The sequence below is a fragment of the Canis lupus genome, chromosome 24, assembly GCF_048164855.1.
Source record: "Canis lupus baileyi chromosome 24, mCanLup2.hap1, whole genome shotgun sequence".
NCBI classification, from domain to species: domain Eukaryota; kingdom Metazoa; phylum Chordata; class Mammalia; order Carnivora; family Canidae; genus Canis; species Canis lupus.
This window is the reverse complement of record NC_132861.1, coordinates 11312840-11335639: the sequence shown is the minus strand read 5'-3', so window position 1 is coordinate 11335639 and position 22800 is coordinate 11312840. Positions and strand designations below refer to the sequence as shown.

Sequence of the window (22800 nt, the reverse complement as noted above, 5' to 3'; positions counted from 1 at the left end):
GTGCCCCTCTAAACTCTTTTTACCCCTCAAATCAAGTATCGTCTCATTTCCCTGAGGTGTCATCCATAATGTGAATTCTAGATGGATAACCATGGTGTTAATGCATGAGTTATATGTCAATTATATCTCAATAAAACTGAGAGGAAACCCCAAAATATGAGGAAAGGTAATTATATGCTGTAGAGCAGCAAACTGAAAAACAGATTTTTAATACTATACTGAAAGGACAAATCATTAAAAAGGCATTTCCCCAGTGGTATACTAGGGAAAGCTGACAGTGCCTTGTGAAAACTGATGGTGAAATTTTTAGGAATTTTTTGAGCTAGTTGTTAAATACAGCCATTTTATTTATTTTTTAAGATTTTTATCTATTTATTCATGAGAGACACAGAGAGAAACAGAGACATAGGCAGCGGAAGAAGCAGGCTCCCTCCGGGGAGCCTGATACAGGACTCGATCCCAGGATCCCGGGATCACAATCTGAGCCAAAGGCAGACGCTCAACCACGGAGCCGCCAGGTGCCCCTAAATATAGCCATTTTAAAAATTAACTTGTATGCACCTAAAATTTTTAAAATTATATTAAAAACAAAGCTAATGAATTCTCAAAACTTATCATTTATAGCAATTTTACAATTATGTACTCTCTTGAGGTCATTTATGTCTACTGTTTATGGCTATTGTATCTGTATGGTAGAAATGTAGTTCCCAAGTGAGGATGTTTCGATTTAAGATTTTCTGGCTCTATGATGGTGTGAAAGCAATTCTCATTTAATAGAAGTGAGACTTCAAATTTTGAATTTTGATCTTTTCCCAGGGAGTGATATGCATACATTGTGATTCTGTCTGTGATGCTGGGCAGCAGCTGACGCTCGCAGCCAACCACGTGATCAAGAGGGGCAACAACCTGCACAACCGACAACCATTCTGTCCCATTCAAGCATTCTGATTTTCACTTTCAGTACAGTATTTAACAAATTACATGAGATATTCAACACTTTATTGTAAAATCGGCTCTGTGTTAAATGATTTTGTCCACTGTAGGCTAAAGTAAGAGTTCTGAGCACATTTAAGATAGGCTAGGCTAAACTATGAGGATCAGTAGGTTAGGTGTATTTTTTTTTTTTTTAGATATTTATTTATTTATTTATTTATTTATTTATTTATTTGAGACAGAGAGAGAGAGAGGGGGGCAGAGGGAGAAGCAGGCTCCATGCTGGGAGCCCGACATGGGACAAGATCCCGGGTCTCCAGGATCACACCCCGGGCCGAAGGCGGTGCTAAACCGTTAAGCCACCGGGGCTGCCCAGGTTAGGTGTATTAAATGCATTTTCAACTTACAATATTTTCAACTTACAATGGGTTTATCAGGCTGTAACCCAATTATAAGTCAAGAAAGATCTGTATTATATAAGAATGCACTACTTTGCATTTCTTCCCATCTGCATGTTCAGTGACGTCCTTTTGGTAGCTTGCAATTAGCCACATTAGGAGTTATTTATACCACAGAAACTGGACTGCTACAAATCAGGGCTCCCGCTTCCCCCAAAAGCCAGTTGCCAAACATTTACTAGTACACCCTGTCTAGACCCATAAGGACAAAGAGAAGACAGGAACAAAAACAACAGCAAACAAAAAACATCAACAATATTCTCGAAACTAAAGAAGCAGATGAATAAGAGCTAAATAATTTAGCAGAGAAGATAAAGCCAAAACCTAGCCCACAGAAAAGGAAGCCTATAAGAAGCAAACAAGCTACACCACAAAACCTTAGAAACTGAAATTGGTTCCCTCTGTGCAGAATGTGGGTGCAGGTGTGCTGAAATTTGTGCAAGGGGCAGTGAGACTCCCCACGTTTCTTCCTGCACCTGTGCAGCCAGGCCACTACCCCCACCCAGTCCTGGGAGAATAGGTTAAATCTGAGATCATCTGGACAGTGACAACAGCTGACAGCTAGCACGTGACACAGTACTGAGACAGGATTAAATGAGTCTGCATTTTGGTTTGCAAGATCCCACGGTCCCCTTCACTCTTGGCTCCCAGAATATTGGTCATGAGGCTTACACCCCACAGGCGAAGAACAGATGATTCAGCTCTAGAGAAGCCGACCATTCCAACAGAGAAGACTTACAGAGACTGACCCAGTAGGATTCCCTCCACCCCACCCCACCCCAGACATCCAAAATTCCTGCATAAGCACTGACAGGGAGCCCACTGGTCAACAAACTTCACCCATGCACACATCCTTTTAGTGCCAGCAGTAAATCGCCTGACATTGGGGGGAAGCCTCAAACATGAAGAAAAATTCCTTCCAAGGTCAAGTAATATAACCAGACAAGTTTTCAAGTGCAAGAACAGAATAAAGACATTTATAAGGTCTCCAAACCTTTACCTGCCACAGGCCCTTTTCAGGAAGCTATTGGAAGATATGCTCCAAGGATTGACCAAGATAGAAGACAGGAGCTCCAGAGAACAGGGGATCCAACATAGAAAAGAAGGAAGGAGAAATCCTAGGATGATGCTGAAGCGAGGCTCTCAAATTGGTAAGTACAGTGGGCCCAGGAGGAACCAGCACTGAGTTTGGAGGAGGAAGACAGCTCCAGGAGGATGTTCTCATGGGGAAGGAGTCATAACAGAGAGATTACCAACATGCTCACCACACTGGGGAGAGCTTGGGGGTGAATTACTCATAAATACCCCCAAAATTACAGTTAAATAGACAAGGCAATCATTGACTCCAAGGGGGCAAAGATGCACAAGAGCAGACATGTAATTATAGCACACTGTAAACAATATTCACAGTTAAAGTAATGCAAATACTGACCAGTGATTTAATCAGATATTGTGATGTCCCCTACTTCATGATATTCTACAATGCACATATTTTTCACATTTTCACACCTTGAAAGTCAAACTGAATCTTGTAGCCAAAGTGATAAGAAAGTATTGGATCATGGTTTAATTGAAAGCAATTCTGCTCTTTGGTAGTGACTCATAAAGAATGCTATACCGTAGAATAGATGACATCTAAGGTGGGAAAGAAATACAGGACTGCTGTGGGAAGTGAAGGAGTGTGAGTACCTGTGTCTGGGGAAGGAGGAAAAAGCTAAACCCTTATCTTCCACAGTAATGTCAGTAAATGATTTCTAAAACTCACAAGGATACAGCCTTATAAGCATATTACCTGAAATGCTGCAAGTACAGCTAAAATCCCAGACTGCTGGTGGCTCTGGGAATCACTAAATGGAAGTAAGAATGGGCCAGGAGGCTATTGTGTTGTGACTGTTTTGTTTTTAGATTTTATTTATTTATTCATGAGAGACAACAGAGAGAGTGACAGAGACATAGGCAGAGGGAGAAGCAGGTTTCTCACAGGGAGCCTGTTGGGGGACTGGATCCCAGGACGCTGGGATCATGATCTGAGCCAAAGGCAGAGAGAGGTTCAACTGCTGAGCCACCCAGGTGTCCCTGTGATTTATGTCTTGTAAACATATGAATTTTTAAACTATATATATATATAATGTATATACATGCACACACATATATATATTGGAAATAAATAATATGTATAGAAATAAAAGTAGTACAACGAAGCTCTCCATTTCAAGCCTCTCCGGAGCCGAAGTTTTCAGGCTGTGACGATCAAAAGGGATCTTTCTGATCTCCCCTTTCAGGACAAGGGGTCCGACCCTCCCCTCCGGTGCCGGCCGGCTGCAGAGGTGGGGCTCAGGGGACGCGCATCGGGACCCCCAGCCGCCTGATTTTTCACTCTCGGGAGATGAGCTCGCTGGCCTGGGGGGGGGGGGGGGGAGTGGAAGCCGCGGCGCAAAGGACACATTTTCAAACGCTCGTGTTACCCCCGAGCCCTCGAGAATGAAAAGGGAAGCCGGCGGTTTGGCAGGTGCGAAGCCCTTTCCCACAGCCCGCGGTTCTGGAAGCCCAGCCCCCCCCCCCCCCCCCCGGGGTTAGAGCCCTGGAGCAGGAGACGAGGCGCCCGTCCCGGCTGCCCCCGGGGAGGAGCGGGTGGTAAAGCCGGGGAGGGACGTGCCTCCCGGGAGGCGAGATCGCCTGGCGCTTCGGACGCGGGTCGGGCACTGGGGCTCCGCGGCACCCCGGGCCCCCGGCAGCACCTGCCTCCTGGGGGGAGGGCGGAGCGGGAAGAGGCCCCGGGGCTGCCGGGGGTGGGCATGAGCCCTTCGGGAGCCCCTCAGGACGCCTCTCGCACCCCGCCCCGCCGCCACGGCCGCGCCACGAGCGCGAGGGGGCCAGCTCCGCGCCGGGCAGGTAGACAGCCAGACCCGCAGTCCTGCGGCCGGATTGGAACACGCGGCCCAGCAGAGGGCCTGCAGGAGCCGCTCCCGGGCTCGGCTCTGATTGGTCAGGCCCGCTGGTTCAGCATTTTAAATATCACGCCGAGCAACCAGATCTATCCGGGAGAGGCCAGGAAGCCGGCTTCCTGCAGACACCCCTGCACCCCCTCGCCGGGCCTCCTTTTCTCCCTAGCCCAGACTTGGCCCGTTTAGAACACCGGGGAGTATCTTTTACCGCAAAATGCCACCCCCACCCCACCCCCAACCACCACCGTCTGCCAGAAGAGAAGCCCTTACCTCATTCCCTGGGGGACCCTGGTGCTCCAGACTGCAAGGACATTTTCTTCTGTGCCTCTTCCTTTTACTTCCCTAACTTGTTGATCCTGACGAAATTAGGTGAAAATGGCCAGGGAGAGCGTCCTAAAAGGGGAAAATAAGGTTACTAGGGGCAGAGTGCAGCGCCAGGGCCAGGTGCAGCTGGGGAGAAACAGCCAGGGCCCGGATGATGTGCAGAGCCCCGGCTTACTGGAGGCCTCTTGGTACTCACATTCTTAAATGCTGGCTGCCAGAGGCCCTCTTCCCGCCCACCATTCTGGGGGGTTCCTGTCCCTGCAGGAGGGGGATCACAGACCCCTGGTCCTAATGATATTTTGGCTCCTCTTACAGAGCCATGGGCAGAGGACTGCTGTTTCCCCAGAGTGGGAAGTTTAACTGGTCCCTTGCCCTTTGGCGGGTTCAGGTGTCACCGATGCAGTCAAAGAAGAGGCCCCCGCTCTGCAGGCTCAGTGAGGGCCTTTGGCACTCATCCCGGCGCATCATGATCTGGAAACAGTTCGGTCTGTTGCATCTATCTCTGCAGAAAACATTCTCATTTTTCAAAATTGTGAAGACTTGGGACAATGGAGGAAATGGCCTTTTTGGCTTTTGTTTCTGTTTTGCTTGTTTTGCTTGTTTTTACATAAAATCAAAGGCAGACTGCAGAGTGGAAAGGGTCAGCACAGTAAGGACACAGAATAAGTCCTTCATCCTCTGGCTGTCATCTTTTCTTGAAATGAGAAAAATATTTGCAGACTGCCTACCTCAAAGAGTTGTCATGAGTAGCAAATTTAATCCAGTTGCAAAATGCCTTAAGAAGTATAAAGTAGCCATATGAATCTAAGTGATACTGGTTTTCTCTTTTATTCCAGCAAATTCATGACTATGTGTGGGGAACACTTGTGCAGTAAAGTCAGGGCATCACACAATTAGCAAAGCTTGCCTCTGCACACCCAGCCTCGGTTCCCTTCTGGTCCACACCCCATGGGAGGTCCTTCCCTCCCCAGATACCCCACTATGAGATATCCTCACCAGCTAGCCACCATGCTCCCACTGGGTATTCAGGACAGGGTCTCCCTGGGTAGAGGTGGGTGTCTGTGAGGCCGCTTTCCCAAGCAGAGGGGCTTCATTGCATCAAGGACCCCACCATCCTGTTGTAGCTCAGCTGGAAGTTCTGGGTCTGCCAGAGGAGGCGGGTAAGACCAGATGACCAGGGGCAGAACCCATGTAAAGAAGCACTTGTTCGGCCTAGAGAAGAGGAAGCCAGTTTAAGGGCCTCGGGAGAAGTCTTAAAGGCCCTTCTGTATTAGAAAAAAGATTAAAGTATTTTGTACAGCTTTAAGAGGTAGAACCAGGTGGGCTCTGTACCAGGATTTAAGAGGTCAGATTTTTTTTCCTAATGATCTTTTTTTTTTCCATGAGAAACAGAGGCAGAGACACAGACAGAGGGAGAAGCAGGCTCCCTGCGGGGATCGTGACACGGGACTCGATCCCAGGACCCCAAGATCACAACCTGAGCCAAAGGCAGATGCTCAACCACCCAGGTGCCCCTAGAGGTCAGTTTTAAGCCATCTTAACCATTTTTAAGTGTACAATTCAATACAATTAAATATATTCACATTACTATATGACAGATCTCTAGAACTTTCTCGTCTTGCAAAACCGAAACTCTATACCCATTAAACACGAATTTCTCCTGCCCTCCCCCCCCCAGCCTTTGGCAAACACCTTTCGACTTTCTATCATTTTGACTATTTTAGACACTTCACGTGAGTGGAATCACATCGTATCTGTTCTTTTGTGACTGACTTATTATACTTAGCATGATGGGCTTCACATCCATTCATGTTGTAGCCTGGGGCAGGATTACCTTCTTTTTTAAGGCTGCATAATATTTCACTGTGTGTATATGCCACATTTCATTTACTTATTGACATTTGGGTCATTTCCACCTATTGGTTATTGTGAATGACAGTTTAGTGAACATAGATGTACAACTATCTCTCTGAAATCCTGCTTTGAATTCTTTTAGATACATACCCAGAAATGGGATTGCTAGATCATATGGTAATTTCATTTTTAATTTTTTTGGGAACTTCCATACTGTTTTCCATATGGCTGTACCATTTTACATTCATACCAACAGTGCCCAAGGGTTCCAATTTTTCTGCATCCTTGCTGACAATTGTTACATTCTTTTCTTCTGATAGTGGTCAACCTAATGGGTGTGAGATGACATGTCATGGTAATTTTTATTCACATATTTCTGATGATTAGTGACATCAAGCATTTTTTTATATGTTCATCTTCTCCTGAATATCTTCTTTGGAGAATAGCCTATTCAGGCCCTTTGCCCATTTTTTAATTGGGTTACTCAGGAATTTTGTTGTTGATTTATAGAAGTTCCTTATATGTTCTGGTTATTAAGTTCTTAACACATATTTGATTTGCCAGTATTTTCTCCCATTCTGTAGGCTGCTTTTTCACTCTATTGATTATTCCTTTTGATGCATAGAAGTTTTTAAGCTTGATATAGTCTCATTTGTCTATTTTTGGTTTTGTTGCCTAAGAAGACATATTTTTAAAGAAGTTTTTTAAGTGATATATTTACAGGGTAAACAAACTTCAAAAGTGAAAGGGGGCTGGGTAGAGAGAGACAGCGAAAGATATGTACATATACATATAAACATACCTAGATATATATTCATATACATATGCACATAAAATTCTCCTGTCTACCAGATACCCCATCTCATCGTTTTCTTTCCCAGAGGCAAGTACAGTTGCCAATATCTTTCCAGATAAAACCTTAACATATATTTGTGTGTATCCTTCTTTTTGATTACATAAATGTGACACATATTATTGAGACGCTTTCCTTTTTTCACAAATCAACAGCGCCAGGGACAAAAGAACCAATGTAAAGACTTCCCTATCAGTACTTGAAAATAGTTGAATTTGTTAACAGCTGCCTGATATTCCACAGATCAGATACTCCATAATTTTTTTTAATCAGTCCCCTGGTTAAACATTTAAATGATTTCCAGCCCTTTGCTGTAATGAATAGATATTCATTGGATATCTTTGAGCCCATGGGGACTGTATCTGTAGGATGGATTGTTAAGAGTGGGATTGCTGGTCAAAGGCTCTGTATATTTTACATTTTGATAGATATAGCCCCATAGAGCGTAGAGTTTACCCCAAAGTTTGAAGGGATTTTGTCAACCAAAACTTCCCAAAGTGCTGTGCACTGCTTTAGGAGGTTGTGAGTGTCTGAAAAAAATCAAGACCAGGTTACAAATCAACTTGTCAAGAATGCCATTGTATATATTCAAGCATTATAAACTTGTTGACCACAAAATTTCTTCCAACACTGATATGATAGCTTTCTAGTCTAGGAATTAGCCCAAGAGACTTGACATAACTTCATTGAATACTGTTCAATGGTAAAGCAAGATGTTGGCTTGATTTGCACTGAGAGGTGCATGAAGGATGCACATTAATGCAACACTTGGCAAGAGAGGTCCTTGAGTAAAGCAATGCTCTAAATTAAGGACTCCCCATGCTATGTTTGTACCATGTGGCTCTGGGCATGTAGGTTGAAAGGTATCTGGAGGAACTCCTTCTTGTCCTTTCCATCCATCATCACTCACGTTGTGCACATCCAGGACTCTACATATGGAAAAGTGCTCTTTAGCAAAGGTGGCCAAACAGGGAGTGCTGTTTCACTGACAGCCATTAGGTTGGGGTCCCCAAAAACAGGGCTGTGACACACTGGTGTGTTATAGTACAATGCAAGGAGTGTACTTATTGCTCTTGCTAATTAAAGAACCAAGGTTTCTCGGGGATGGAAAGTTCCCTACCTTACATCAGCTCATTTAATTTCCAGCAGTTGATTTTTTTAGTTCTTCCTTTTGGAGCCACCAGATAGAAAATTTTTCTTCTTCTACATTCCAGATCTTCAAGATATCTGAGAACAGCCAGTAGAGGCGCACTCCGTCTTCTCTTCTTTGGATTTCTTCCCCTCGTCTTCCAACCATTTCTTATGTGTCATGTTTTCCAGATGTTCACTGTCTTAAATTGCTCTTTCTGAACACCTCCCAAGCAGTCAAAGGCCTCCGACAGTGTGCTTCCCAGAACTGGGCCTGATCCTGGCCAGGGAAGGGTACAATGAAATCATTTTCTTGTTTTTCTACACTTTCTTTTAACAGTGGAGCCTAAAATCAGCATGCCAAGGATCTTTGCTTTGGCCTGTCATACATGCCTTTCCACTTTGGGGGGTAAAAGCACCCTGATTTCCCATTAGTGAATTAACCCTTCTCCCATTCTGAGAAGACTTGAGTGCCAAAGATTTTCCCTGGGCCCCTCCTACTGGGAGGATGGAACTGGCGCACAGAACCCCATCTAGGCCATCCAGACTGGTTCCTAGGCTTTGGAGCCTCTGAGAGAATAACAGAAAACACTGCGGCTTAGACGTTCTGATGGGGGAACATAGAATCTGCCCATTCCTTCCTGCTAACAGCCTTCCTTCTTCCTGAGGCCTGGCTCTTTAGCATCCAGCAAGCAACTACTCCATATCTTTCCAGCAAAGTCCTTTTCCAGTAAGTTCATCACAACCTCTTTCAATTGCTTGCCACCCAAGAACTCTGATACCATCAGAATGTCCTGCCCCAGCCCCAGTGAGGGGTCACCGTGGGCCATGCTCCTAAACCTGTTCCTTAGGCTGTTTCTATTCATGACACCCTGGCACCAAATTAGTGCGGTTTTTGTACCAAGTCAAACAGTTCTCCAACTCTCTGGACACCAGGGAGGTGTTCTGTGATTTAATTCTGACATTATTTCTCTAGAATTAGTACAGAGTCCACAGCTTCACGTTCAGCCCCATAAAGCTGCCCCCACTTCAGGTGCCAATAGCACATCCTGGGGGCCTCCCAAAGGCTGCAAAGTTTAGGGGGTCCCACAACGCCCACCTCAGATTCCAGAATTTTCTATTACGGCTCACAGAACTCAGGGAAATGGTTTATTGTAAAGGGCATTATAAAGGATACAAATGAGGGACACCCGGGTGGGTCAGTGGTTGAGCATCTGTCTTTGGCTCAGGGCGTGATCCCAGGGTCCTGAGATCAAGTCCTACATCGGCCTCCCCTCAGGGAGCCTGCTTCTCCCTCTGCCTGTGTCTCTGCCTCTCTCTGTGTCTCTCATGAATAAATAAATAAAATCTTAAAAAAAATTTTTTTTTAAAGGGAAACAAATGAACGGTCAAATGGAAGAGATGCATGGAGCAGGGTATTGGGTGGAGGGAGGGCAGGGTAGTAGAGTTTCCGCATCCTCTCTTGGTGTGCCACCTTTCCACACCTTGATGTGGTCATTGACCTGGAAGCTCTCTAAACTTCATTGTTTATGGAGGTTGTAAAATTACCCAAATACGATCGATTAAATCATTGGCCATTGGTGGTTACTTCGATCTCTAGTCCCTCTCCCCTCCCAGGTCAGGGGTTAGAACTGAAATTTCCAACTGTCTTATCACAGAGTTGGTTCCTCTAGCAAACAGATCCCATCCTGAAGCAATGAAGTCACTTCATTAGCATAAACTCAGGTGTGGCTGAAAGGGGCTTGTTCTGAATAACAAAAGAAGCTCCTCTCCTATCATTCCTGGAAATTCTAAGGGTTTAAGAAAATCTTGTGCCAGGAAGTCTGGGTGGCTCAGTGGTTGAGCATCTGCCTTGGGCTCAGGTCGTGATCCCAGGGTCCTGGAATCAAGTCCTGCACCAGGCTCTCCACAGGGAGCTTGCTTCTCCCTCTCCGTGTGTCTCTGTGTCTATCATGAATAAATTCTAAAAATTAAAAAAAAAAAAAAAAAGGATAACCGATTGCATGTTGATTTGGCTATTTCACCATCAAGGTCTATCCCAGTATTTGGCAAAGTGTTAAACAGCCCATGCATACTGGCTACTCACTCTCTGCCACCTCTCAAGAAACTTAGCATTCACAGAGGTTTCCCAGATGGCCCCTACGCAATGGTCCTGAGGTTCAAACCCAAATCTCCCTCCGAAGCCAGGGAGAAATGAGAGATTTCCGTACAATTCATAGCCCACAAGTGACTTGTGGAGAGGAGTCGTGTGTCCAACTGTTCCCGAAGACCTGGGAGGAGAGGCAGACATTTAAGGCATCAGATTACTGGTGGAACAAAGACCTGTGTGGGAAAGGCTGCACCCAGCTAGGCTTCCCTCAGCATCCTGAGCCCCCTGATCCTCCCCGCCCCACATGCCAGCGTCCACGTCTCATGGCCCCCTCCGTCCCCATTCAGAGGTTATAGGAAAGACACCCCTGCTTTCTCACTGTGCCTCCTCACCCCAGCTCCCCACCTTGCTCCAACAGACAGCTCTTCCGGGAGGGAATTAACAGCCCTGGGAATCCGACATGCCCAGAGAAAAGACAGACATTGTGGGAAAATGTAAGTTATATTAAGATAAATTTAGGTATGGCTTTTACTGGAGCTTTTTTTTTTTTTTTTTCTCAACCCAGATTTGGTAGTTTTAAGATCCTAATTTTATAACCTCGGTCATGGGGAGAACCTCGACTGATTCCTATCACTTTAAACAGCCTTTTATAGCCTCAGCATCTAGAGAACATTTCCTCTTCTTTTTCAACATATCACATTTCTTGGCAGAGCCATCTAGCAGAAAGCACCAAAATTTTTATAATGAGGATAAAATCAAAATTTCACACATCAGATTTGTCTTCTAGATTGTTTCTTCCTGCTACATCTTTCCCTATTTTAACTTTGCTTTAGTGGCCAACGATTTTAAATTTGATTCCGGCATTGTTCAATCATCTTCTAGGTTTTCGTTGCCAAAGGGCATTTGCTCTTTGCTCTGACTTTCAAGTTGCTAAATTGAAACCTTTGCCAGTGTCATCACTCAGAGCTCGGTTGTACTCGGGCAGTTGTCACCTCCCACTCGAATTCCGGGGGTGAACTCCGCAATGGCCTTCCCACTCTTCCGGTCTCAGTTTAACTTGGCTTCTCACTAAGACTTTTCCATTTTAAAACGTGTGCTATATTCTTGATTCCAACGTAAAGGTTTGTTTGTGATTGTCTTTGGGAGCAAAGATCAAGTTCAAACTCCAAATACTGCAAGACACGCTGCAGGAGCCACAGCGACGCTCTCGCTTGACTACCACCCCAGGCCAGGAGGCCCAAGTGGCCTTTGCCGCTTCAGCTGAGTCACCAGGGTCCCCCCAACCATGCTTTTTCCCCCTGAAAACGCTTTTCCGGCTCTGCTCAGTGACTAACTCCATCACGAATGTGACCCAGTTTGTTTGGCAAGATGTGAATTTTTTATGTTTTATTTTTTTACTCACACTGCTTTTCCTGGTCACGACTCTCTCACAGGCATTCAGCGACTCCCTGGCACGGGCACCGGCTGGCCCTGCTGCCCAGCTGGATACATGCTTTCTCCCCAGCTGTTCCCTTTGCCGCCCTCCTCTCCCCGGGAAATCATACTCCATTTGCTTTTCTGCAGCATTTTGATACCTCCAGAGTCTCCTTAAAATAGATAAACACTCCTCTCCAAGGGAAGTTGCAGGGCAGAGCCCACAGATTCGTGCCCGCTCAAGAAACTGCTGCAGAAGGCAGCTGGGTGAAGAGCAGAACAGCCGGAGTCGCCGCGGCCTGGGCTGCTTCTCGTTCACAAAGCACTTGGGACGCGAGCGTGGTCTCGTTTGATAATAGACGCGGTCACCCATGGCGCAGGTGTAAGTGGTCCTTCCAGTTTTCAGAGAGGGAACCGAGGCTCAGAGATGAAGGACGCATCTGAACTGGAAGGGAGGGCCCGCACTTGAACCTGCTCTTTTAAAACCTGCTGTCTCATTTACATTCAATAAAACGCGCAGATCATCAGTGCCGTTTGCTGAATTCTGACAAATGTATATGCGTATGTTACTCCCTCCCCCCTCCCGGAAAGGATACAGAACATTTCTAGGGGTGCCTGGGTGGCTCAGACGGTTAAGCGTCCAGACTCTTGATTTCAGTCCAGGTTTTATCTCAGGGTCCTGAGTTCAGGCCCCACGCTGGGCTCTGCACCTAGTATGGTGTCTACTTCAAAACCAAATCAAACATTGCTATCACCCAGAAAATCCCCTCAGGCCCTCTCCCAGAAAACCCTCAACCACTTTCTGATTTCTCTCCAGACATTAGTTTGCCTGAACCTAGTCTTTTGACCCCGAACTCCACATCCCATCTTTTCCATGTCACCATGTCACACCTTTGAAATGAAAGGTCGCATCTGGCTGGATTTCACAGACACAAGACTTTGGGAAGCCAGACCATAGTCTCTCAGTTGAGAAAGCTGGTCGACTGGTGGGGTGGACCTCAAGGCTTGCGGTTTCTGGAATGGATGGAGGGAGCACGATGCCCAAACTCCATTAACACCCCATTTCTCAAGTACACGGTAAAATTGCACTCACCACCTTCGGGCGGCAACAGCACTTCTGGTACTTGGGATTACTACGGAAAAATTGTTCTAAGGCTTAAAAGAGAGGGATTGGAATCCAGTTTTGAGATAAAAACACCAGACTCCAGCCCACACTTCTAGGCCCTCCCCCCTCAACCTTGAACTCCACCTCAGTATCTGCAGCCGCCAGCTTGCCCGCAACTCCCTGAATTCTTACATCAGACTTTTCACACGACTTTTCATGCCCATCAGGCATGAATAACCTGTAAACTGGGGAGTTTTGCAACAGGAGGCCTCCAATTTAGGGGCAAGAAAAGCAAAAGAGAAGAAATACTAAAAGCCAATACTATTGCTTCCAAGGATGTACGGTAAATGGCACTGATTGCTGAGTCACATTAGGTAGCATTCCTACCAGGTTTTCATTAATGAAGGGATACTAAATACAATTAACCTTATCTGCTTATCTGCCCCCAGTTTTGTGCCAAACTCTTTGTTCACTCTAGTAGGTTAACTGGTTCCTCTTGGGTCTTGTTTATACACAGCAGCGTGCTGGTAAATGTTTAACAGCTGATTCTCCAGGAGGAAAAAAAAAAAGGCCATGATTTGCTCTGGAGGGTGAGTGATTCGCAGCTGGCGCTGCCCCTCCACCTGCTCTCCCAAATTCTCCCGGAGCCCTGTTCTCTTTTCAATGTATCGTACAGTCCGAGAGCTTGCAGGGTGTTCCTTTCTCGCCTGGGTTGGAGTCTCCAAATAGACCTGTAAAGTCACCTTGCAGTGCAGAATACACATAAGCCAGCCTGAGATGAATTCCCACAGGTCCCCACTCCCGGGGACCCTGAATGGCCAGCCTCCACTTTTCCTTTCTTGCCTTGGTTCCCAGCTAGTCTTTAAAAGCTTCTAGAATCTCTCCAAACATCCAGCTTGCTTTCTTGCCCCGTTTAGTTTCTCTCTTTAGAACTAACTGCAGAAAAGCACAAGCATGCAATCATTTCCTGCTCCCGGATGAGCATATACTGCCGTGCACAGAGGAAAAGGAAGTCAGGAAGAGGCTGCAGCCTATACAGGAGCCAGGAGCCAATTCCAGGGTTAATACATCTTGGGAAGGCCCGCCACTCCGCCATCATATTCCTCGTCCAGAAAGCCGCAACGGCAGGAGAAAGGATGCATGGAAATTTGCAGGCTCATAAACAGGTTGTGTGGTGGAGAGATTGCTTTTCTTTTTTCCGTCGGGTCAGCCCTGGCGCGGGGCTCCTTGCTCTGTGGCATTTGCTGCTGCTGCGCACTGGCACTGTTCTCTTTAGCCACGTTAATTAGCACTCACCACATCATGCGTCCCTGCTCTTTCTTCCCCCAGAACTTGACCTGATTCTGCACGACCTTTCCCAATTTCTTCTTCATAGCCTGTCCCAGCTTGCCCTTGCTCTCTGCTTTCTGCTCAGGGTTTTGTTTTCTGCTCTGCACATTTCTTTTGTGGGAGGGTTGGCCTTACATTTTTTAAACCTTCTGATGACTTTAGACATTTCAAATAAATACCCAATTCCTGTCTGTCTTGGTCAGTCTCTTTCATGCCGTAAGGTCATTAGATTCCTCTAGATTCCTCATACAGGCCCTTTGCTGACTGGTAGGCAGAGATTCAAAGATGTCCCAGCCCTCGGTGACTTTGTAATCTGGGAGAGGGAATAAGAATATCTGAGCTACACTGATGCCTGTCTGTCAGGCAGTTTCCTTCCCTTTACCTTAGGCCTCACGATAATCCTTGAAATAGACAGTAATATGACTCATTTTACATATGTGATAACTGAGGCTCAGAGAGGTTGAGTAACTCGCCAAGGTCACACAGCTAGTAAATGGTGAAGGTAATTCTGATTTTAAGGTTCCAGCCCAGATGACTCCAAAACCTGAGCCTCTTACCACAGAGCGACAGAGTAAGTACCCAAATCAAAATAATATAAGGGAGAAAGTGTCAATGGCAAAAACAATGGCAAAAAACAAGGGTCGGGTGATTTTAGAAGTTGCAGATGGGAATCAAAGGTGTTTAATGAAAACCTTTTCTTTGTGAAATAGTGAGCTCCCCAGCCCTGAAGGTACTCAAGCAGAAGTTGGAGCTCCCTGCAGTGTGGTGGGCTAGTACCTGCAGCTGGAAGAGGCTTCTCTCTCTCTCTCTGTCTCTGTCTCTCTCTCTGAGACCTTCAGCCCTTGGTACAATGATTTTAGCAAATGGCCTGTGAGCTGAGCCTAGAAGCAAGGCTTCTTGCTGGTACAGAGTGAGGGGAGAACGTGTTCAAGGTAGAACGGACCAAGGACCAAGTCTCTGGACTAGAACACACGGGGGCTGCCTTTCAGTTTGAGTAGGGTTCTCAGATGCCTTAAAGCTCTCTCATTGCTTGGGTCAAGGATATCTATATCAACACAGTTGCCGTCTGACAGTTAAAGTAGAAATACGTGTCATCATTTAAGTCGGTGGTTCTCAAAGATTTATTCCATAAGTGGGACGCAAGGGTTCTACAAGTTAAATTCAATGATTGCAGTTATTGCCTGTTTTCAGGGGTGATGGAATTGCACTCTTGTCCCAAAGGCACCACAACCTCAATATACTCATTGAAATTTGTTACCCAAATTTTTCTTAAGACTTTGGCAACTGCTACCACTTGTCTGCCAGTGAATGCTTCTATGACAAAACAAATAAATGAGCATAGCTAACAGAAATTAGCAGAAAGACACAGAAATCACCAATTAGGCTTGGTGTGACAGCTTGATTTTCTTTTCATGGACAGTTGGTGGTAATTTTAGATTGCATACATATATTATAGAGTCATACTTTCTGCCTGTGAAATTGTCTGAAATCATTTAATAGACATAAATATGTCACTATTTTGTGGTGTTCTACAAAGAGCACTGTGGCTTCGGGTGCTTCCCCTAGCCTTCCTGATAATGCCGGGTGATTGAGTGATGATTCCGTAATTATTTTACTGCAGTGTGAGCAAAAGTGTACAAATTTCTAAATGGGGGGGATTGTACCACTGTCGGGCTAGAGGATGTCTTTGAAGTGCTGGTGGAAAACAGTTCAGCTTCGAGGGACAAAGTCTGAGGGTCCCAAGACTTCTTTCCACTTAGTCCCATGTACCCTACAGCAGGGCTTCTCCACCTGGGAGGAACCACCCCAGAGTTTTTTTTCAGAATGGACCCACCCTGTCCGCTCCCCTGAGGACAGCGCCCAAGCCTGTCACAAGCCTATGACCTGTGAAAATCTCAGAGCTAGTGTGAGGAGGAGGGCATCCATAATTTGACCAGTGATTTCCTCCCTTCACCTGCCCAAGGACCTCTGCCTAGACGCCAAAGACTGGAATAGTTCGTGGTGCTTCACGAATACTTTAAAGGTTTCCATTTCAAAGAGTCCTCTTAGCCAGCAGGGGACTGCCATCCCATCTCCTCCCCCATCCCACCCTTCTCCCCAGCCCTGCATCAGAACCAGCTTTGGGACCCAATGTCCTGAGCCCAGAAACAGGCCAACTGTCCCCAGTTCTCCTGCAAAGCCAGTGCAGGCTGCAGCATCTCTGCCCACTGAAGTCCACTCTTGTTCAGAGCCCTTGAGCTTCACAGCAACTGATGCCTTGAGCTGGTGCCACCCCAGGCTCAGGCTGCCAGCAGGGCCACAGGCCTTTCTCAGAGCCTTGGTCTGCTCGCAGCTGAGCCCATTTCTCCTCCAAGGTTTCAACAATGCACTAGATGATGATGACATCGACACTGGCCTCTGGAACCGCCTCCAAGCCTCCATATAAATATCCACCAGGCAGTTCCAACACAATGTTTTCAAGACTGACCTGATAATCTCCTATTCTAATCTAACTCTTCTCCTGTAACTTCCAACTCAGTGGTAGCGCCACCATCTTCCCAGCCACCCAAGCTAGAAACCCGGGAGCCATCACCAAATTTTCTTTCTTCCAACCTTCTACCCATAACCAATCCAACATCAAGTGCCGCTCAGTTTATTTACCCGGCTTTCCTATAGGCATAGTCTGGCTCAAGCCCTTATCGTCCTGTCTGAATTCACTGCAACAGGTCTCACTGGCTCAGCCTCTTCTCCCATGAATTCCATCCTCCATACTGCTGTCAGAGGGATCTATTTACAAAGCAACTCACATATCTAGTGATACCATCGTTGCCAGAGAGCCAATGAAGCCTGAGCTCCTTCCAATATTACACATGGCCCTGTCTCCCCACCTTTATTCCCTGCCTTGCCTTACCAAATATTTCAAGACCCATCAAGACAAAACTGATGGTCTCTTGCCTCCATGCTACCTTCCACCTCCTTCTGCTTTGGAGGCTGACATTTGGCAGATATCACCAGCCGTCTCTGATCCCACCACCTCCCTCCCAGAGTTAGATTTCCTTCCTGAAGTTCCCATGATCCCTCATGCTTGCCTCTGGGTTACCCTGTTGATTTATATTTTCCGTTTATGTGTCTGTCTCTTCCAACGAACATTTGTTGCTTGAGGGCAGGGCCCGTGTTTTCTACTATCTTTGAATTGCCAACCCCTAAAATAGTGCTTGACCAGCCATGGAGCAGAATTACACGGAGGGTAAAAATCTAAAGCAAGTTCCAGCATAAGAGTGTTCACATTTCTAGCCTTCCACGAGCAAATGCCAGAGTCACAGCTATCCTGTCTCATCCTATGGGCATCTCTTTACTATTAAAACATCTTCCAAAAAAAAAAAAAAATCTTCCAGAGTCTCTAAGACAAAGACCTGTGGGAGAACTCACACTGCCTTCTCTCAATCAGCCCTGATCATCCTTCTTAGTCTCCAACTGCAAAAGCACCTGAAATACTCATAGGACCCAGTACTCTGTCCTAAGATCTCCTTCCCAGGACTGGAAGTCACCTGAAGTTCTCCATCACCTCCCTAGACACAAGCACACAGGTCAAGTGTCTCCTTGTCACAGCAATCCCCATCAAGAACCCCGCACCATGACCTAAAGCATCCCACCACTGGCTAGGCCTAATTTGGCAGCAACATGGTGGCATCTTACCATCCCTACACTAACTGTTGCCTTGACACTTTACCACACTTCTGTTTGCTCCAACTTTCTGAGGCCATAGAGAAGGACTCACCCTTTGAGAAGTAAGTGGTGCTATTAGGACTTTAAAGGGTCACCCATGAATCTTAGCATAACATCCAAAGAGGAGAAACACGGCTTGTGGTATGAGAAATCGGCTGTGCCCTCCCTGCTGGTATATACTGGATAATCACCAAGTACACAGCACCCACCAACTAGCTTACAAAAGGCAGTTTATTTTCATAAGTAAGAACATGGGCTCTATAATCAAACTTGGTTTCAAATCCCAGGTGTGCCCCCTTAATAACTGTGTGACCTTGGGCAACTTATTATCTGTGACCTTCTGTGCCTCAACCTCCCATCTGCAAAATGGGGGTGATAGAAATAGTATCTCCACCACAGATCTGCTCTGAGTGATAAACCTTCCTTTAGTGAAGGAACGGCGTGTGGACGTTATGAAGGCTGTCATTCGTTGTGTGTGGCTATCATTCATATGCATTAGCTCGTGGACTCCTCACAACTACCTTATTTTACAGACGAGGATATTGAGCCTGAGATATGAACCAGGCCAGGGCCAAGCATGGCCAACATCCACATCCTCAAGCACAAAGGCTGTGCCCTGCCTGAATCCCCTCAGCTATGACGCTAGGCCTCCTTTCCCAAGGGCTAAACTGAGCAAGATATTCTGCATCCTTGTACAGATAATGCTTATCTTTTTAGTAGGAAACATGTGCTAAGCTAATTCAAAAGTAGGAAATGCCTCATACTAAAATGCCTTTCTTTTTATAAAAAGCAAAAGCAAACAAACATCCTTGCCAATTAACACCTGAGCAAAGCCATTCCACGAACAGGAAGCTGATATGGTGGCAGGGCAAGAGCCCAGGGTTCCAGGTTTTGACTCGGCGTTTTCAGCAGACACCTCCATTATGCCCTGGGAATAGCACATGCAGCCAGGGGCTGCAGATCGGGCACCCGTGTCTTCAGCTGCAGAAGGTCGCCTGGCAGGAAGCACGTTGGTGCCCTGGCGGTTTCTGGGACCTTGTGATCTAACTGCCAGGTTGTACTTCTGCAATTACAGCCCCCAGGGACCAGCCTGAACCAGACATGGGTTGCTATCACTTAGAAAGGCTAAAGCAGCAGCTCTGATGCAAGGAAAGCTTGGGAAGGAAAAGTTTACTCTAGCTCAGGTCTGGTGGTGACAAACAACACGATAAACAAGACTGCTGCAGCTGGATGACTAATGAGGCACGGGGACCTTTGCATTTGGCTTTGAGAGATTATAAATACACGGGGCTCGTCAAGCATAGCCAGTCAGTTACAAATTGTGACTCGGCTTTCAGTTGTTGTCCTTTTACGCCTCTTGTTTTGAACAGGGTGAGCAAACAACTTTCAATCTGCCAGCTGTGGAGTTCCAAGCACACGACCGAGCATGGGGCATCGGGACACCCCTTTGCCCAGCTGCTCTGCATGGCTGCAGGTTACCAGGCCGCTCAGCTAGGACTCGCCCTCAGAGCCTCCTTCCCCTACCTGCCTGCTCCTGTGTCAATTTGAGGGCTTAGTTCTGACTGTTCAGTGCTCAGGGATGGTTACTTTTTTTTTTCTTAAGAATTTATTTATTTATTCATGAGAGACACACAGAGAGAGGCAGAGACACATGCAGAGGGAGAAGCAGGTTCCCTGTGGGGAGCCCGATGTGGGATTTGATCCCAGGATCCCGGGGTCACACCCTGAGCCAAAGGCAGACACTCAACCGCTGAGCCACCAGACACGCCAGGGATGGTTACTTCATTAACACTTCTTAGATCCCGTTTTTTTGCATGTATCACCAGTCACAGAGCTAAGTAGCTATGCGGGCCATTACTTTTAAAACGTGGTAGATGTACTTGTGTTTGGGGAGGCTTAATGATACACTCAGGAATCCAGCATTGGAAGCGTTTGCTTCCAGAAAGAGAACATTATACCACAAAGATATGTTTAAAGAAAATAACTACGTGGCAGCAATCCACAGTGTGCTGCTGTGTTTATGGGATAATCATGACACCTGCTACCTGAGGTTTCTGTGAGATTTCAGTCTTTGGTGTGAGATAAACACACACACAGCATTCACACACACCCCAATGGTAAGCATATATGCTCTGCAGCTTAAAATCTCAGTCCTTTTTTTTTTCTTAAAGATTTTATTTATTTATTTATTCATGAGAGACACACAGAGAGGCAGAGACATAGGCAGAGGGAGAAGTAGGCTCAATGCAGGAAGCCCGACGTGGGACTCAATCCCGAGACTCCAAGATCACGCCCTGAGCCAAAGGCAGACGCTCAACTGCTGAGCCACCCAGGCGTCCCAAAATCTCAGTCCTTAATAATGCGAAAGGCACTTGAGTCCTCCGAAACTCAGTGAGAGCCAACATCTTCTGACATGAATCCTTCTACCTTTTAAAATTCACAACAGTAGATTTTTAGTTTACCTGGGGTCTTTGTAATTAGACTTTACATACATCTTAATTAGGGGGGAAAAAAGTCTGTCTCAAACAGAAAATATATCTTTCCCTCACTTTCACTCAACTCTGAAAAAAATACCATTTGATTTTTTTTTCTTTTCTTTTCTTTTAAGATGTTATTTATTTATTCATGAGAGGACACAGAGGGAGAGAGAGGCAGAGACACAGGCAGAGGGAGAAGCAGGCTCCACGCAGGGAGCCCGATGTGGGACTCGATCCCAGGACCCCAGGTCACAACCTGACCAAAGGCAGATGCTCAACCGCTGAGCCACCCAGGCATTCCTGTTTTTGTTTTTATATTTCTTCTTTAATTCCTGTCCTTTAAGCCAGCCAGTTGAGCAATATCTGGTCAGACCTCCTTTACAACACATTTCTTTCTCTTTGTTGTATTTCTCCCATGAAAATACAGTATTAAATATTTTATAACCTTTGGGGTTGGGACCTGGCAAAGTGACTAAACCAGAGCTGTTTTGAGCACTTGCTGGGCAACTGTGCAGTACTTCCCAAGCCATCGCTCTCACTCCCCTCTCCACCCTAGTAGGCCACATAAGTTAACAGCAAATAAATACTCCTTCCCTTGGGGGGTGGGGGTTGTGTGTAAAGAGTCCTGCCCTTATTTCCGCTCTTATTTACAATCTCTACTAGTTATCAGATAGGATTTCCTTAGAAATGGGGCACCTGGGTGGCTCAGTCAGTTGAGCATCTGCCTTCAGCTCAGGTTAATCTCGGGGTTCTGGGATGGAGCCCCACATTGGGCTCCCTGCTCAGTGGGGAGTCTGCTACTCCCTCTCTACCTCTTGTGCTCTCATGCGCACCCACTCTCTATCTCAAATAAATAAAAGTGTTAAAAAAAAGAAAAGATTTTCTTAGCAAAGAGGGACAACTAAATAAACTCTGGCACCAAAAATAATCCACAGGAAGTCAGAATTACTAAGAATATGCCATGATTTTTGTTGTTGTGTTCAAAGACCAATGTGGCCCAAAGCACAACCATCCACCCAGTCACATAAGCCAGAAACCCTGAAATCACCCATGTCCTTGCCTCTTGGCTTTGTCCCTGCATCCAGTCAGCCACCTCAACTTGTTGAGTGGCCCTCTCACCAGCCCTGGAATCCACCCATGGTCTTCACTCTCTTGCCACTGCTCGCCTGGACTGAGGTGCCTGTGCTTGCAGTCCTGCATTCTCCTTTCCTCCAGCTCCAGCTGCAGCAGTGAAAACTCCAAATGCAAACCCAACCAGCTCTCTCTCCTAGTGGGGCTCCCACGGCCTACAGAAGAGTCCCAGCTCCTTGGCCCGGCACACAAAGGCCTGCCCTTGGTGCTTGCCACCCTTTTTCTGGGCTCTTAGCACTGCTGGTGCATCCCTGGGACTGAATGCATCTCACTGTCTGCTATTACATGTGCAAGATGGCCTTGCCCCCTTGACCGGGAGGTCCTTGAGGGCAGGCACTATCTCTCTCAAATCTATATCTCTAGCACCAAATGGGGGAAGTGCTCACCTACTAAGTGAATGTACAATATAAAAAATAATTGTTATACCTTGCCTCATTCTAGATGGGATTTGAGACAGCAGATGAGTAGAATTTACAAATGCAGTCTGTCTCGCTAAGACTGGCCATATACTGAGATGGTGCACGTGTTCATGAGCATAAGCACATAAGCTACTAGCCTCTGACCATACAGGCCTCCTCACTGTAAATATTACTAATTGCTGCCCTGTGACAACATGTATTAAAAACTTAATATTAGGGGAACCTGGGTGGCTCAGTGGTTGAGTGTCTCCTTTGACTCCAGTCATGATTCTGGGGTCCTGGGATTGAGTCCTGCATCGGGCTCCCCACAGGGAGCCTGCTTCTCCCTCTCCCTGTGTCTCTGCCTCTCTGTGTGTCTCATGAATAAATAAATAAAATGTTTAAAAAACAAAAAACTTAATATTACATCCTCATGAGTCTCAAAGGCAGTTTTCTCTTTTTAACAGGTGAAGACGCTAAGGCAAGGAAAGGTTAAGAAATTTGCAGAGAGGGGCACCTGACTGGCTCAGTCAATTAAGTGAGTCTGACTTCGGCTCAGGTCATGATCTTGGGGTCCTCCATCCAGCCCAGCATGGGGATGTGTGATTGCTGGGAAGTCTGCTTCTCCCTCTCCCTCTGCCCCTCCCTGGGCTCATAC

The 22800-nt window shown here is 46.3% G+C and overlaps 1 long non-coding RNA gene across 1 annotated transcript; it reads left to right on the top strand.

Moving 5' to 3' along the window:
- Positions 1-1264: 1264 nt before the first annotated feature.
- On the top strand, positions 1265-22800 carry LOC140615753 (uncharacterized). The gene is made up of 3 exons (XR_012016238.1): positions 1265-2542; positions 6053-6180; positions 22610-22800. It is a non-coding gene; the product is annotated as an uncharacterized lncRNA (long non-coding RNA).